Raw genomic sequence first — 16,139 nt, 5'->3', positions numbered from 1 at the left:
CCTGGACAGGCCTCACCTCCTCTGCACCCCTGGACAGGCCTCACCTCCTCTGCACCCCTGGACAGGCCTCACCTCCTCTGGACAGGCCTCTCCTCCTCTGCACCCCTGGACAGGCCTCACCTCCTATGCACCCCTGGACAGGCCTCACCTCCTCTGCCCCCTGGACAGGCCTCACCCCCTCTGGACAGGCCTCTCCTCCTCTGCACCCCTGGACAGGCCTCACCTCCTCTGCACCCCTGGACAGGCCTCTCCTCCTCTGCACCCTTGGACAGGCATCACCTCCTCTGCACCCCTGGACAGGCCTCTCCTCCTTTGCCCCTCCTCTGGACAGGTCTCACCTCCTCTGCACCCCTGGACAGGCCTCACCTCCTCTGCCCCCTGGACAGGCCTCACCCCCTCTGGACAGGCGTCTCCTCCTCTGCACTCCTGGACAGGCCTCACCACCTCTGCACCCCTGGTCAGGCCTCACCACCTCTGCACTCCTGGACAGGCCTCTCCTCCTCTGCACCTCCTCTGGACAGGCCTGACCTCCTCTGCACCCCTGGACAGGCCTCTCCTCCTCTGCACCCAATGGATAGGCCTCACCTCCTCTGCACCCTGGACAGGCCTCTCCTCCTCTGCGTCCCTGGACAGGCCTCCCCTCCTCTGCGTCCCTGGACAGGCCTCCCCTCCTCTGCACCCCTGGACAGGCCTCACCTCCTCTGCACCCCTGGACAGGCCTCGACTCCTCTGCACCCCTGGACAGGCATCTCCTCCTCTGCACCCCAAGACAGGCATCACCTCATCTGCCCCTCCTCTGGACAGGCCTCACCTCCTCTGCACCCCTGGACAGGCCTCACCTCCTATGCACCCCTGGACAGGCCTCTCCTCCTCTGTCCCTGGACAGGCCTCACCTCCTTTGCCCCTCCTCTGGACAGGCCTCACCTCCTCTGCACCCCTGGACAGGCCTCTCCTCCTCTGCACCCCTGGACAGGCCTCACCTCCTTTGCCCCTCCTCTGGACAGGCCTCACCTCCTCTGCACCCCTGGACAGGCCTCACTTCCCCTGCACCCCTGGATAGGCCTCTCCTCCTCTGCTCCCCTGGACAGGCCTCTCCTCTTCTGCTCCCCACTCAGGCCTCACCTCCTCTGCACCCCTGGACAGGCCTCTCCTCCTCTGCACCCCTGGACAGGCCATGCCTCCTCTGCACCCCTGGACAGGCCTCTCCTCCTCTGCACCCCTGGACAGGCCTCTCCTCCTCTGTCCCTGGACAGGCCTCACCTCCTTTGCCCCTCCTCTGGACAGGCCTCACCTCCTCTGATCCCCCTGGACAGGCCTCTCCTCCTCTGTCCCTGGACAGGCCTCACCTCCTTTGCCCCTCCTCTGGACAGGCCCATCCTCCTCTGACCCCTGGACAGGCCTCACCTCCTTTGCCCCTCCTCTGGACAGGCCTCACCTCCTCTGATCCCCCTGGACAGGCCTCACCTCCTCTGCACCCCTGGACAGGCCTCACCTCCTCTGCACCCCTGGACAGGCCTCACCTCCTCTGTACCCCTGGACAGGCCTCACCTCCTCTGGACAGGCCTCTCCTCCTCTGCACCCCTGGACAGGCCTCACCTCCTATGCACCCCTGGACAGGCCTCACCTCCTCTGCCCCCTGGACAGGCCTCACCCCCTCTGGACAGGCCTCTCCTCCTCTGCACCCCTGAACAGGCCTCACCTCCTCTGCACCCCTGGACAGGCCTCTCCTCCTCTGCACCCTTGGACAGGCATCACCTCCTCTGCACACCTGGACAGGCCTCTCCTCCTTTGCCCCTCCTCTGGACAGGTCTCACCTCCTCTGCACCCCTGGACAGGCCTCACCTCCTCTGCCCCCTGGACAGGCCTCACCCACTCTGGACAGGCCTCTCCTCCTCTGCACTCCTGGACAGGCCTCACCACCTCTGCACCCCTGGTCAGGCCTCACCACCTCTGCACTCCTGGACAGGCCTCTCCTCTGCACCCCTCAGGACAGGCATCACCTCCTCTGCACACCCGGACAGGCCTCTCCTCCTCTGCCCCTGGACAGGCCTCTCCTCCTCTGCCCCTGGACAGGCCTCTCCTCCTCTGCCCCTGGACAGGCCTCTCCTCCTCTGCTCCCCACTCAGGCCTCACCTCCTCTGCACCCCTGGACAGGCCTCTCCTCCTCTGCACCCCTGGACAGGCCATGCCTCCTCTGCACCCCTGGACAGGCCTCTCCTCCTCTGCACCCCTGGACAGGCCTCTCCTCCTCTGTCCCTGGACAGGCCTCACCTCCTTTGCCCCTCCTCTGGACAGGCCTCACCTCCTCTGATCCCCCTGGACAGGCCTCTCCTCCTCTGTCCCTGGACAGGCCTCACCTCCTTTGCCCCTCCTTTGGACAGGCCTCACCTCCTCTACACCCCTGGACAGGCCTCTCCTCCTCTGTCCCTGGACAGGCCTCACCTCCTTTGCCCCTCCTCTGGACAGGCCCATCCTCCTCTGACCCCTGGACAGGCCTCACCTCCTTTGCCCCTCCTCTGGACAGGCCTCACCTCCTCTGCACCCCTGGACAGGCCTCACCTCCTCTGCACCCCTGGACAGGCCTCTCCTCCTCTGTACCCCTGGACAGGCCTCTCCTCCTCTGACCCCTGGACAGGCCTCACCTCCTCTGGACAGGCCTCTCCTCCTCTGCACCCCTGGACAGGCCTCACCTCCTATGCACCCCTGGACAGGCCTCACCTCCTCTGCACCCCTGGACAGGCCTCACCTCCACTGCACCCCTGGACAGGCCTCACCTCCTCTTCAGCCCCTCCTCTGGACAGGCCTCACCTCCTCTGATCCCCCTGGACAGACCTCACCTCCTTTGCCCCTCCTCTGGACAGGCCTCACCTCCTCTGATCCCCCTGGACAGGCCTCTCCTCCTCTGTACCCCTGGACAGGCCTCCCCTCCTCTGTCCCTGGACAGTCCTCTCCTCCCCTGCACCCCTGGACAGGCCTCTCATCCTCTGCCCCCTGGACAGGCCTCACCTCCTCTGCCCCCTGGACAGGCCTCACCTCCTCTGCGTCCCTGGACAGGCCTCCCCTCCTCTGCACCCCTGGACAGGCCTCTCATCCTCTGCCCCCTGGACAGGCCTCACCTCCTCTGCCCCCTGGACAGGCCTCACCTCCTTTGCCCCTCCTCTGGACAGTCCTCACCTCCTTTGCCCCTCCTCTGGACAGGCCTCACCTCCTCTGCACCCCTGGACAGGCCTCACCTCCTCTGCACCCCTGGACAGGCCTCTCCTCCTCTGCACCCCTGGACAGGCCTTACCTCCTCTGTACCCCTGGACAGGCCTCACCTCCTCTGGACAGGCCTCTCCTCCTCTGCACCCCTGGACAGGCCTCACCTCCTATGCACCCCTGGACAGGCCTCACCTCCTCTTCAGCCCCTCCTCTGGACAGGCCTCACCTCCTCTTCAGCCCCTCCTCTGGACAGGCCTCACCTCCTCTTCAGCCCCTCCTCTGGAAAGGCCTCTCCTCCTCTGTACCCCTGGACAGGCCTCTCCTCCTATGAACCCCTGGACTGGCCTCGCCTCCTCTGCACCCCTGGACAGGCCTCTCCTCCTCTGTACCCCTGGACAGGCCTCCCCTCCTCTGCACCCCTGGACAGGCCACTCCTCCTCTGTCCCTGGACAGGCCTCTCCTCCTATGAACCCCTGGACTGGCCTCGCCTCCTCTGCACCCCTGGACAGGCCTCTCCTCCTCTGTACCCCTGGACAGGCCTCACCTCCTCTGGACAGGCCTCTCCTCCTCTGCACCCCTGGACAGGCCTCACCTCCTATGCACCCCTGGACAGGCCTCACCTCCTCTTCAGCCCCTCCTCTGGACAGGCCTCACCTCCTCTTCAGCCCCTCCTCTGGACAGGCCTCACCTCCTCTTCAGCCCCTCCTCTGGAAAGGCCTCTCCTCCTCTGTACCCCTGGACAGGCCTCTCCTCCTATGAACCCCTGGACTGGCCTCGCCTCCTCTGCACCCCTGGACAGGCCTCTCCTCCTCTGTACCCCTGGACAGGCCTCCCCTCCTCTGCACCCCTGGACAGGCCACTCCTCCTCTGTCCCTGGACAGGCCTCTCCTCCTATGAACCCCTGGACTGGCCTCGCCTCCTCTGCACCCCTGGACAGGCCTCTCCTCCTCTGTACCCCTGGACAGGCCTCCCCTCCTCTGCACCCCTGGACAGGCCTCCCCTCCTCTGCACCCCTGGACAGGCCTCTCCTACTCTGCACCCCTGGACAGGCCTCACCTCCTCTGCACCCCTGGACAGGCCTCTCCTCCACTGCACCCCTGGACAGGCCTCACCTCCTCTGCACCCCTGGACAGGCCTCTCCTCCACTGCACCCCCTGGACAGGCCTCTCCTCCTCTGTCCCTGGACAGGCCTCTCCTCCACTGCACCCCTGGACAGGCCTCTCCTCCTCTGTCCCTGGACAGGCCTCACCTCCTCTGCACCCCTGGACAGGCCTCTCCTCCACTGCACCCCTGGACAGGCCTCTCCTCCTCTGTCCCTGGACAGGCCTCACCTCCTCTGCACCCCTGGACAGGCCTCTCCTCCACTGCACCCCTGGACAGGCCTCACCTCCTCTGCACCCCTGGACAGGCCTCACCTCCTATGCACCCCTGGACAGGCCTCACCTCCTCTGCCCCCTGGACAGGCCTCACCTCCTCTGCACCCCTGGACAGGCCTCTCCTCCTCTGCACCCCTGGACAGGCCTCACCTCCTCTGCACCCCTGGACAGGCCTCTCCTCCTCTGCACCCTTGGACAGGCATCACCTCCTCTGCACCCCTGGACAGGCCTCACCTCCTCTGCCCCCTGGACAGGCCTCACCCACTCTGGACAGGCCTCTCCTCCTCTGCACTCCTGGACAGGCCTCACCACCTCTGCACCCCTGGTCAGGCCTCACCACCTCTGCACTCCTGGACAGGCCTCTCCTCTGCACCCCTCAGGACAGGCATCACCTCCTCTGCACCCCTGGACAGGCCTCTCCTCCACTGCACCCTTGGACAGGCATCACCTCCTCTGCACCCCTGGACAGGCCTCTCCTCCTTTGCCCCTCCTCTGGACAGGTCTCACCTCCTCTGCACCCCTGGACAGGCCTCACCTCCTCTGCCCCCTGGACAGGCCTCACCCACTCTGGACAGGCCTCTCCTCCTCTGCACTCCTGGACAGGCCTCACCACCTCTGCACCCCTGGTCAGGCCTCACCACCTCTGCACCCCTGGACAGGCCTCTCCTCCTCTGCCCCTGGACAGGCCTCTCCTCCTCTGCCCCTGGACAGGCCTCTCCTCCTCTGCCCCTGGACAGGCCTCTCCTCCTCTGCTCCCCACTCAGGCCTCACCTCCTCTGCACCCCTGGACAGGCCTCTCCTCCTCTGCACCCCTGGACAGGCCATGCCTCCTCTGCACCCCTGGACAGGCCTCTCCTCCTCTGCACCCCTGGACAGGCCTCTCCTCCTCTGTCCCTGGACAGGCCTCACCTCCTTTGCCCCTCCTCTGGACAGGCCTCACCTCCTCTGATCCCCCTGGACAGGCCTCTCCTCCTCTGTCCCTGGACAGGCCTCACCTCCTTTGCCCCTCCTCTGGACAGGCCTCACCTCCTCTGATCCCCCTGGACAGGCCTCACCTCCTCTGCACCCCTGGACAGGCCTCTCCTCCTCTGTCCCTGGACAGGCCTCACCTCCTTTGCCCCTCCTCTGGACAGGCCCATCCTCCTCTGACCCCTGGACAGGCCTCACCTCCTTTGCCCCTCCTCTGGACAGGCCTCACCTCCTCTGCACCCCTGGACAGGCCTCACCTCCTCTGCACCCCTGGACAGGCCTCTCCTCCTCTGTACCCCTGGACAGGCCTCTCCTCTTCTGACCCCTGGACAGGCCTCACCTCCTCTGGACAGGCCTCTCCTCCTCTGCACCCCTGGACAGGCCTCACCTCCTATGCACCCCTGGACAGGCCTCACCTCCTCTGCACCCCTGGACAGGCCTCACCTCCACTGCACCCCTGGACAGGCCTCTCCTCCTCTGATCCCCCTGGACAGGCCTCACCTCCTTTGCCCCTCCTCTGGACAGGCCTCACCTCCTCTGATCCCCTTGGACAGGCCTCTCCTCCTCTGTACCCCTGGACAGGCCTCCCCTCCTCTGTCCCTGGACAGTCCTCTCCTCCCCTGCACCCCTGGACAGGCCTCTCATCCTCTGCCCCCTGGACAGGACTCACCTCCTCTGCCCCCTGGACAGGCCTCACCTCCTCTGCGTCCCTGGACAGGCCTCCCCTCCTCTGCACCCCTGGACAGGCCTCTCATCCTCTGCCCCCTGGACAGGCCTCACCTCCTCTGCCCCCTGGACAGGCCTCACCTCCTCTGCCCCCTGGACAGGCCTCACCTCCTCTGCCCCCTGGACAGGCCTCTCATCCTCTGCCCCCTGGACAGGCCTCACCTCCTCTGACCCCTGGACAGGCCTCACCTCCTTTGCCCCTCCTCTGGACAGTCCTCACCTCCTTTGCCCCTCCTCTGGACAGGCCTCACCTCCTCTGCACCCCTGGACAGGCCTCACCTCCTCTGCACCCCTGGACAGGCCTCTCCTCCTCTGCACCCCTGGACAGGCCTTACCTCCTCTGTACCCCTGGACAGGCCTCACCTCCTCTGGACAGGCCTCTCCTCCTCTGCACCCCTGGACAGGCCTCACCTCCTATGCACCCCTGGACAGGCCTCACCTCCTCTTCAGCCCCTCCTCTGGACAGGCCTCACCTCCTCTTCAGCCCCTCCTCTGGACAGGCCTCTCCTCCTCTGTACCCCTGGACAGGCCTCTCCTCCTATGAACCCCTGGACTGGCCTCGCCTCCTCTGCACCCCTGGACAGGCCTCTCCTCCTCTGTACCCCTGGACAGGCCTCCCCTCCTCTGCACCCCTGGACAGGCCACTCCTCCTCTGTCCCTGGACAGGCCTCTCCTCCTATGAACCCCTGGACTGGCCTCGCCTCCTCTGCACCCCTGGACAGGCCTCTCCTCCTCTGTACCCCTGGACAGGCCTCCCCTCCTCTGCACCCCTGGACAGGCCTCTCCTCCTCTGTCCCTGGACAGGCCTCTCCTCCTATGAACCCCTGGACTGGCCTCGCCTCCTCTGCACCCCTGGACAGGCCTCTCCTCCTCTGCACCCCTGGACAGGCCTCACCTCCTCTGCACCCCTGGACAGGCCTCTCCTCCACTGCACCCCTGGACAGGCCTCACCTCCTCTGCACCCCTGGACAGGCCTCTACTCCACTGCACCCCCTGGACAGACCTCACCTCCTCTGCACCCCTGGACAGGCCTCACCTCCTCTGTCCCTGGACAGGCCTCACCTCCTCTGTCCCTGGACAGGCCTCACCTCCTCTGTCCCTGGACAGGCCTCACCTCCTCTGCACCCCTGGACAGGCCTCTCCTCCTCTGCACCCCGGGACAGACCTCTCCTCCTCTGGACCCCTGGACAGGCCTCACCTCCTCTGTCCCTGGACAGGCCTCACCTCCTCTGCACCCCTGGACAGGCCTCTCCTCCACTGCACCCCTGGACAGGCCTCTCCTCCTCTGTCCCTGGACAGGCCTCACCTCCTCTGCACCCCTGGACAGGCCTCTCCTCCACTGCACCCCTGGACAGGCCTCTCCTCCTCTGTCCCTGGACAGGCCTCACCTCCTCTGCACCCCTGGACAGGCCTCTCCTCCACTGCACCCCTGGACAGGCCTCACCTCCTCTGCACCCCTGGACAGGCCTCACCTCCTATGCACCCCTGGACAGGCCTCACCTCCTCTGCCCCCTGGACAGGCCTCACCTCCTCTGCACCCCTGGACAGTCCTCACCTCCTCCCCTCCTCTGGACAGGCCTCTCCTACTCTGCACCCCTGGACAGGCCTCACCTCCTCTGCACCCCTGGACAGGCCTCTCCTCCACTGCACCCCTGGACAGGCCTCACCTCCTCTGGACCCCTGGACAGGCCTCACCTCCTCTGTCCCTGGACAGACCTCTCCTCCTCTGGACCCCTGGACAGGCCTCACCTCCTCTGTCCCTGGACAGACCTCTCCTCCTCTGGACCCCTGGACAGGCCTCACCTCCTCTGTCCCTGGACAGACCTCTCCTCCTCTGGACCCCTGGACAGGCCTCACCTCCTCTGTCCCTGGACAGACCTCTCCTCCTCTGGACCCCTGGACTGGCCTCGCCTCCTCTGCACCCCTGGACAGGCCTCTCCTCCTCTGCACCCCTGGACAGGCCTCTCCTACTCTGCACCCCTGGACAGGCCTCTCCTACTCTGCACCCCTGGACAGGCCTCCCCTCCTCTGCACCCCTGGACAGGCCTCTCCTACTCTGCACCCCTGGACAGGCCTCTCCTCCACTGCACCCCTGGACAGGCCTCACCTCCTCTGCACCCCTGGACAGGCCTCTCCTTCTCTGTCCCTGGACAGGCCTCACCTCCTTTGCACCCCGGGACAGACCTCTCCTCCTCTGGACCCCTGGACAGGCCTCACCTCCTCTGTCCCTGGACAGGCCTCACCTCCTCTGCACCCCTGGACAGCCCTCACCTCCTCTGCACCCTTGGACAGGCCTCTCCTCCTCTGAGCAGGCCTCTCCTTCGCTGTCCCTGGACAGGCCTCACCTCCTCTGGACCCCTGGACAGGCCTCACCTCCTCTGCACCCCTGGACAGGCCTCACCTCCTCTGCACCCCTGGACAGGCCTCACCTCCTCTGCACCCCTGGACAGGCCTCTCTTCCTATTCACCCCTGGACAGGCCTCTCCTCCTCTGCACCCTGGACAGGCCTCTCATCCTCTGCCCCCTGGACAGGCCTCACCTCCTCTGGACCCCTGGACAGGCCTCTCCTCCTCTGCACCCCGGGACAGACCTCTCCTCCTCTGGACCCCTGGACAGGCCTCACCTCCTCTGTCCCTGGACAGGCCTCACCTCCTCTGTCCCTGGACAGGCCTCACCTCCTCTGTCCCTGGACAGGCCTCACCTCCTCTGTCCCTGGACAGACCTCTCCTCCTCTGGACCCCTGGACAGGCCTCACCTCCTCTGCACCCCTGGACAGCCCTCACCTCCTCTGCACCCTTGGAGAGGCCTCACCTCCTCTGTCCCTGGACAGGCCTCACCTCCTCTGTCCCTGGACAGGCCTCTCCTCCTCTGTCCCTGGACAGGCCTCACCTCCTCTGCACCCCTGGACAGGCCTCTCCTCCACTGCACCCCTGGACAGGCCTCTCCTCCTCTGTCCCTGGACAGGCCTCACCTCCTCTGCACCCCTGGACAGGCCTCTCCTCCACTGCACCCCTGGACAGGCCTCACCTCCTCTGCACCCCTGGACAGGCCTCACCTCCTATGCACCCCTGGACAGGCCTCACCTCCTCTGCCCCCTGGACAGGCCTCACCTCCTCTGCACCCCTGGACAGTCCTCACCTCCTCCCCTCCTCTGGACAGGCCTCTCCTACTCTGCACCCCTGGACAGGCCTCACCTCCTCTGCACCCCTGGACAGGCCTCTCCTCCACTGCACCCCTGGACAGGCCTCACCTCCTCCGCCCCCTGGACAGGCCTCTCATCCTCTGCCCCCTGGACAGGCCTCACCTCCTCTGACCCCTGGACAGGCCTCACCTCCTTTGCCCCTCCTCTGGACAGTCCTCACCTCCTTTGCCCCTCCTCTGGACAGGCCTCACCTCCTCTGCACCCCTGGACAGGCCTCACCTCCTCTGCACCCCTGGACAGGCCTCTCCTCCTCTGCACCCCTGGACAGGCCTTACCTCCTCTGTACCCCTGGACAGGCCTCACCCACTCTGGACAGGCCTCTCCTCCTCTGCACTCCTGGACAGGCCTCACCACCTCTGCACCCCTGGTCAGGCCTCACCACCTCTGCACTCCTGGACAGGCCTCTCCTCTGCACCCCTCAGGACAGGCATCACCTCCTCTGCACACCCGGACAGGCCTCTCCTCCTCTGCCCCTGGACAGGCCTCTCCTCCTCTGCCCCTGGACAGGCCTCTCCTCCTCTGCCCCTGGACAGGCCTCTCCTCCTCTGCTCCCCACTCAGGCCTCACCTCCTCTGCACCCCTGGACAGGCCTCTCCTCCTCTGCACCCCTGGACAGGCCATGCCTCCTCTGCACCCCTGGACAGGCCTCTCCTCCTCTGCACCCCTGGACAGGCCTCTCCTCCTCTGTCCCTGGACAGGCCTCACCTCCTTTGCCCCTCCTCTGGACAGGCCTCACCTCCTCTGATCCCCCTGGACAGGCCTCTCCTCCTCTGTCCCTGGACAGGCCTCACCTCCTTTGCCCCTCCTCTGGACAGGCCTCACCTCCTCTACACCCCTGGACAGGCCTCTCCTCCTCTGTCCCTGGACAGGCCTCACCTCCTTTGCCCCTCCTCTGGACAGGCCCATCCTCCTCTGACCCCTGGACAGGCCTCACCTCCTTTGCCCCTCCTCTGGACAGGCCTCACCTCCTCTGCACCCCTGGACAGGCCTCACCTCCTCTGCACCCCTGGACAGGCCTCTCCTCCTCTGTACCCCTGGACAGGCCTCTCCTCCTCTGACCCCTGGACAGGCCTCACCTCCTCTGGACAGGCCTCTCCTCCTCTGCACCCCTGGACAGGCCTCACCTCCTATGCACCCCTGGACAGGCCTCACCTCCTCTGCACCCCTGGACAGGCCTCACCTCCACTGCACCCCTGGACAGGCCTCACCTCCTCTTCAGCCCCTCCTCTGGACAGGCCTCACCTCCTCTGATCCCCCTGGACAGGCCTCACCTCCTTTGCCCCTCCTCTGGACAGGCCTCACCTCCTCTGATCCCCCTGGACAGGCCTCTCCTCCTCTGTACCCCTGGACAGGCCTCCCCTCCTCTGTCCCTGGACAGTCCTCTCCTCCCCTGCACCCCTGGACAGGCCTCTCATCCTCTGCCCCCTGGACAGGCCTCTCCTCCTCTGCACCCCTGGACAGGCCTCCCCTCCTCTGCACCCCTGGACAGGCCTCTCCTACTCTGCACCCCTGGACAGGCCTCTCCTCCACTGCACCCCTGGACAGGCCTCACCTCCTCTGCACCCCTGGACAGGCCTCTCCTCCTCTGTCCCTGGACAGGCCTCACCTCCTTTGCACCCCGGGACAGACCTCTCCTCCTCTGGACCCCTGGACAGGCCTCACCTCCTCTGTCCCTGGACAGGCCTCACCTCCTCTGCACCCCTGGACAGCCCTCACCTCCTCTGCACCCTTGGACAGGCCTCTCCTCCTCTGAGCAGGCCTCTCCTTCGCTGTCCCTGGACAGGCCTCACCTCCTCTGGACCCCTGGACAGGCCTCACCTCCTCTGCACCCCTGGACAGGCCTCACCTCCTCTGCACCCCTGGACAGGCCTCACCTCCTCTGCACCCCTGGACAGGCCTCTCTTCCTATTCACCCCTGGACAGGCCTCTCCTCCTCTGCACCCTGGACAGGCCTCTCATCCTCTGCCCCCTGGACAGGCCTCACCTCCTCTGGACCCCTGGACAGGCCTCTCCTCCTCTGCACCCCGGGACAGACCTCTCCTCCTCTGGACCCCTGGACAGGCCTCACCTCCTCTGTCCCTGGACAGGCCTCACCTCCTCTGTCCCTGGACAGGCCTCACCTTCTCTGTCCCTGGACAGGCCTCACCTCCTCTGTCCCTGGACAGGCCTCACCTCCTCTGTCCCTGGACAGACCTCTCCTCCTCTGGACCCCTGGACAGGCCTCACCTCCTCTGCACCCCTGGACAGCCCTCACCTCCTCTGCACCCTTGGACAGGCCTCACCTCCTCTGTCCCTGGACAGGCCTCACCTCCTCTGTCCCTGGACAGGCCTCTCCTCCTCTGTCCCTGGACAGGCCTCACCTCCTCTGCACCCCTGGACAGGCCTCTCCTCCACTGCACCCCTGGACAGGCCTCTCCTCCTCTGTCCCTGGACAGGCCTCACCTCCTCTGCACCCCTGGACAGGCCTCTCCTCCACTGCACCCCTGGACAGGCCTCACCTCCTCTGCACCCCTGGACAGGCCTCACCTCCTATGCACCCCTGGACAGGCCTCACCTCCTCTGCCCCCTGGACAGGCCTCACCTCCTCTGCACCCCTGGACAGTCCTCACCTCCTCCCCTCCTCTGGACAGGCCTCTCCTACTCTGCACCCCTGGACAAGCCTCACCTCCTCTGCACCCCTGGACAGGCCTCTCCTCCACTGCACCCCTGGACAGGCCTCACCTCCTCTGGACCCCTGGACAGGCCTCACCTCCTCTGTCCCTGGACAGACCTCTCCTCCTCTGGACCCCTGGACAGGCCTCACCTCCTCTGTCCCTGGACAGACCTCTCCTCCTCTGGACCCCTGGACAGGCCTCACCTCCTCTGTCCCTGGACAGACCTCTCCTCCTCTGGACCCCTGGACAGGCCTCACCTCCTCTGTCCCTGGACAGACCTCTCCTCCTCTGGACCCCTGGACTGGCCTCGCCTCCTCTGCACCCCTGGACAGGCCTCTCCTCCTCTGCACCCCTGGACAGGCCTCTCCTACTCTGCACCCCTGGACAGGCCTCTCCTACTCTGCACCCCTGGACAGGCCTCCCCTCCTCTGCACCCCTGGACAGGCCTCTCCTACTCTGCACCCCTGGACAGGCCTCTCCTCCACTGCACCCCTGGACAGGCCTCACCTCCTCTGCACCCCTGGACAGGCCTCTCCTCCTCTGTCCCTGGACAGGCCTCACCTCCTTTGCACCCCGGGACAGACCTCTCCTCCTCTGGACCCCTGGACAGGCCTCACCTCCTCTGTCCCTGGACAGGCCTCACCTCCTCTGCACCCCTGGACAGCCCTCACCTCCTCTGCACCCTTGGACAGGCCTCTCCTCCTCTGAGCAGGCCTCTCCTTCGCTGTCCCTGGACAGGCCTCACCTCCTCTGGACCCCTGGACAGGCCTCACCTCCTCTGCACCCCTGGACAGGCCTCACCTCCTCTGCACCCCTGGACAGGCCTCACCTCCTCTGCACCCCTGGACAGGCCTCTCTTCCTATTCACCCCTGGACAGGCCTCTCCTCCTCTGCACCCTGGACAGGCCTCTCATCCTCTGCCCCCTGGACAGGCCTCACCTCCTCTGGACCCCTGGACAGGCCTCTCCTCCTCTGCACCCCGGGACAGACCTCTCCTCCTCTGGACCCCTGGACAGGCCTCACCTCCTCTGTCCCTGGACAGGCCTCACCTCCTCTGTCCCTGGACAGGCCTCACCTCCTCTGTCCCTGGACAGGCCTCACCTCCTCTGTCCCTGGACAGGCCTCACCTCCTCTGTCCCTGGACAGGCCTCACCTCCTCTGTCCCTGGACAGACCTCTCCTCCTCTGGACCCCTGGACAGGCCTCACCTCCTCTGCACCCCTGGACAGCCCTCACCTCCTCTGCACCCTTGGACAGGCCTCACCTCCTCTGTCCCTGGACAGGCCTCACCTCCTCTGTCCCTGGACAGGCCTCACCTCCTCTGGACCCCTGGACAGGCCTCACCTCCTCTGCACCCCTGGACAGGCCTCTCCTCCTCTGCACCCCTGGACAGGCCTCTCCTCCACTGCACCCCTGGACAGGCATCACCTCCTCTGCACCCCTGGACAGGCCTCTCTTCCTATTCACCCCTGGACAGGCATCTCCTCCTCTGCACCCTGGACAGGCCTCTCATCCTCTGCCCCCTGGACAGGCCTCACCTCCTCTGCACCCCTGGACAGGCCTCTCCTCCTCTGCACCCCGGGACAGGCCTCTCCTCCTCTGGACCCCTGGACAGGCCTCACCTCCTCTGTCCCTGGACAGGCCTCACCTCCTCTGTCCCTGGACAGGCCTCACCTCCTCTGTCCCTGGACAGGCCTCACCTCCTCTGCACCCCTGGACAGGCCTCTCCTCCTCTGCACCCCGGGACAGACCTCTCCTCCTCTGGACCCCTGGACAGGCCTCACCTCCTCTGTCCCTGGACAGGCCTCACCTCCTCTGTCCCTGGACAGGCCTCACCTCCTCTGTCCCTGGACAGGCCTCACCTCCTCTGCACCCCTGGACAGGCCTCTCCTCCTCTGCACCCCGGGACAGACCTCTCCTCCTCTGGACCCCTGGACAGGCCTCACCTCCTCTGTCCCTGGACAGGCCTCACCTCCTCTGTCCCTGGACAGGCCTCTCCTCCTCTGCACCCCTGGACAGGCCTCACCTCCTCTGTCCCTGGACAGGCCTCTCCTCCTCTGTCCCTGGACAGGCCTCTCCTCCTCTGTCCCTGGACAGGCCTCAGCTCCTCTGCACCCCTGGACAGGCCTCACCTCCTCTGTCCCTGGACAGGCCTCACCTCCTCTGTCCCTGGACAGGCCTCTCCTCCTCTGCACCCCTGGACAGGCCTCACCTCCTCTGTCCCTGGACAGGCCTCTCCTCCTCTGCACCCCGGGACAGGCCTCTCCTCCTCTGGACCCCTGGACAGGCCTCTCCTCCTCTGTCCCTGGACAGGCCTCACCTCCTCTGTCCCTGGACAGGCCTCTCCTCCTCTGCACCCCTGGACAGGCCTCACCACCTCTGTCCCTGGACAGGCCTCTCCTCCTCTGTCCCTGGACAGGCCTCAGCTCCTCTGCACCCCTGGACAGGCCTCACCTCCTCTGTCCCTGGACAGGCCTCACCTCCTCTGTCCCTGGACAGGCCTCACCTCCTCTGTCCCTGGACAGGCCTCTCCTCCTCTGCACCCCTGGACAGGCCTCTCGTCCTCTGCACCCTTGGACAGGCCTCACCTCCTCTGTCCCTGGACAGCCCTCACCTCCTCTGCACCCTTGGACAGGCCTCACCTCCTCTGTCCCTGGACAGGCCTCACCTCCTCTGTCCCTGGACAGGCCTCACCTCCTCTGGACCCCTGGACAGGCCTCACCTCCTCTGCACCCCTGGACAGGCCTCTCCTCCTCTGCACCCCTGGACAGGCCTCTCCTCCACTGCACCCCTGGACAGGCATCACCTCCTCTGCACCCTGGACAGGCCTCTCATCCTCTGCCCCCTGGACAGGCCTCACCTCCTCTGCACCCCTGGACAGGCCTCTCCTCCTCTGCACCCCGGGACAGGCCTCTCCTCCTCTGGACCCCTGGACAGGCCTCACCTCCTCTGTCCCTGGACAGGCCTCACCTCCTCTGTCCCTGGACAGGCCTCTCCTCCTCTGCACCCCTGGACAGGCCTCACCACCTCTGTCCCTGGACAGGCCTCTCCTCCTCTGTCCCTGGACAGGCCTCAGCTCCTCTGCACCCCTGGACAGGCCTCACCTCCTCTGTCCCTGGACAGGCCTCACCTCCTCTGTCCCTGGACAGGCCTCACCTCCTCTGTCCCTGGACAGGCCTCTCCTCCTCTGCACCCCTGGACAGGCCTCTCGTCCTCTGTCCCTCTCCTCCGCTCCCTAATCAGTCTCAGCAGCAGGAAGCTGAGCTCTCATGAATGCCAGTGGGGGGGGGGGGGGGGGGGCAGCTCTCCTACCTGAGCAGAAACCTGTCCGGGCTCTCTCCTCCTCCTGGAGTGCTGATGGGGGGCAGATCTGGGGTCTGAGGAGGGGTCTGTAGATGAAGGTCGCTGCACAGACAGACAGGGCTCCTTCCTCCTCTGCAGCAGGCTGCAAACAGGGGGGAGAGATAGGAAGTGATGTCACCACCGCTGCTGGTGCTGTCTCTGCCGCCGCTGACCCGGAAGAGGAAACCCTTCTCCCTTCCATCCCATGTGCAGTTCAGGGGGTTTCATCAGCAGGCGAGGAGTGCCCTCTGGTGTCCGCTGACGGAAACGCTGCCACCAGGCTCCAGGAGTGAATACATTTCACACCAACAAGCATTTATACCTGGAAAGACCTGGGATTTCAGATGTCACAGACGTGAATGTTTTTACGGGTCATACAGTTCAAGTACAGGGCCTCACACTTGGTTGCTGCTGTGGAAAAGTATTTATAGCTTCACTTCAGATGAGCATCTTCAAAACACTGACGTAAAGGACTTGAGAGTGTTTACAGAAAGGTAACAATTGGAAGTGGCAGTCTGTATTTCAAAGAACATATCTGAATTTCAATGAATATAACGTTATTTTAATGAATATATGAGTATTTCGGTCAGTTTTGCAATTAAACTGGGCAGCTTATTTATTCTTTTAAATAATTGATTTGCAGTTTTTCAAATCCACAACGTGCTAGATA

The 16,139-nt window shown here is 65.5% G+C and overlaps 1 protein-coding gene across 1 annotated transcript in view; it reads right to left on the bottom strand.

Annotated features, from left to right (window-relative positions):
• Positions 1-15,523, bottom strand: part of LOC144806542 (uncharacterized) — a 63,943-nt gene extending 48,420 nt beyond the window's left edge. The window contains exon 1 of the mRNA XM_078672881.1: positions 15,440-15,523. The gene's annotated coding sequence lies outside the window, so the exon portion shown is untranslated. The remainder of the gene's footprint in view (positions 1-15,439) is intronic.
• Between the last annotated feature and the right edge of the window lie 616 nt (positions 15,524-16,139).

This window comes from Lissotriton helveticus (assembly GCF_964261635.1).
Source record: "Lissotriton helveticus chromosome 1_1 unlocalized genomic scaffold, aLisHel1.1 SUPER_1_unloc_82, whole genome shotgun sequence".
NCBI lineage: Eukaryota > Metazoa > Chordata > Amphibia > Caudata > Salamandridae > Lissotriton > Lissotriton helveticus.
The sequence above is the reverse complement of the archived record's forward strand: the minus strand, read 5'-3'. Positions and strand labels throughout refer to the sequence as shown.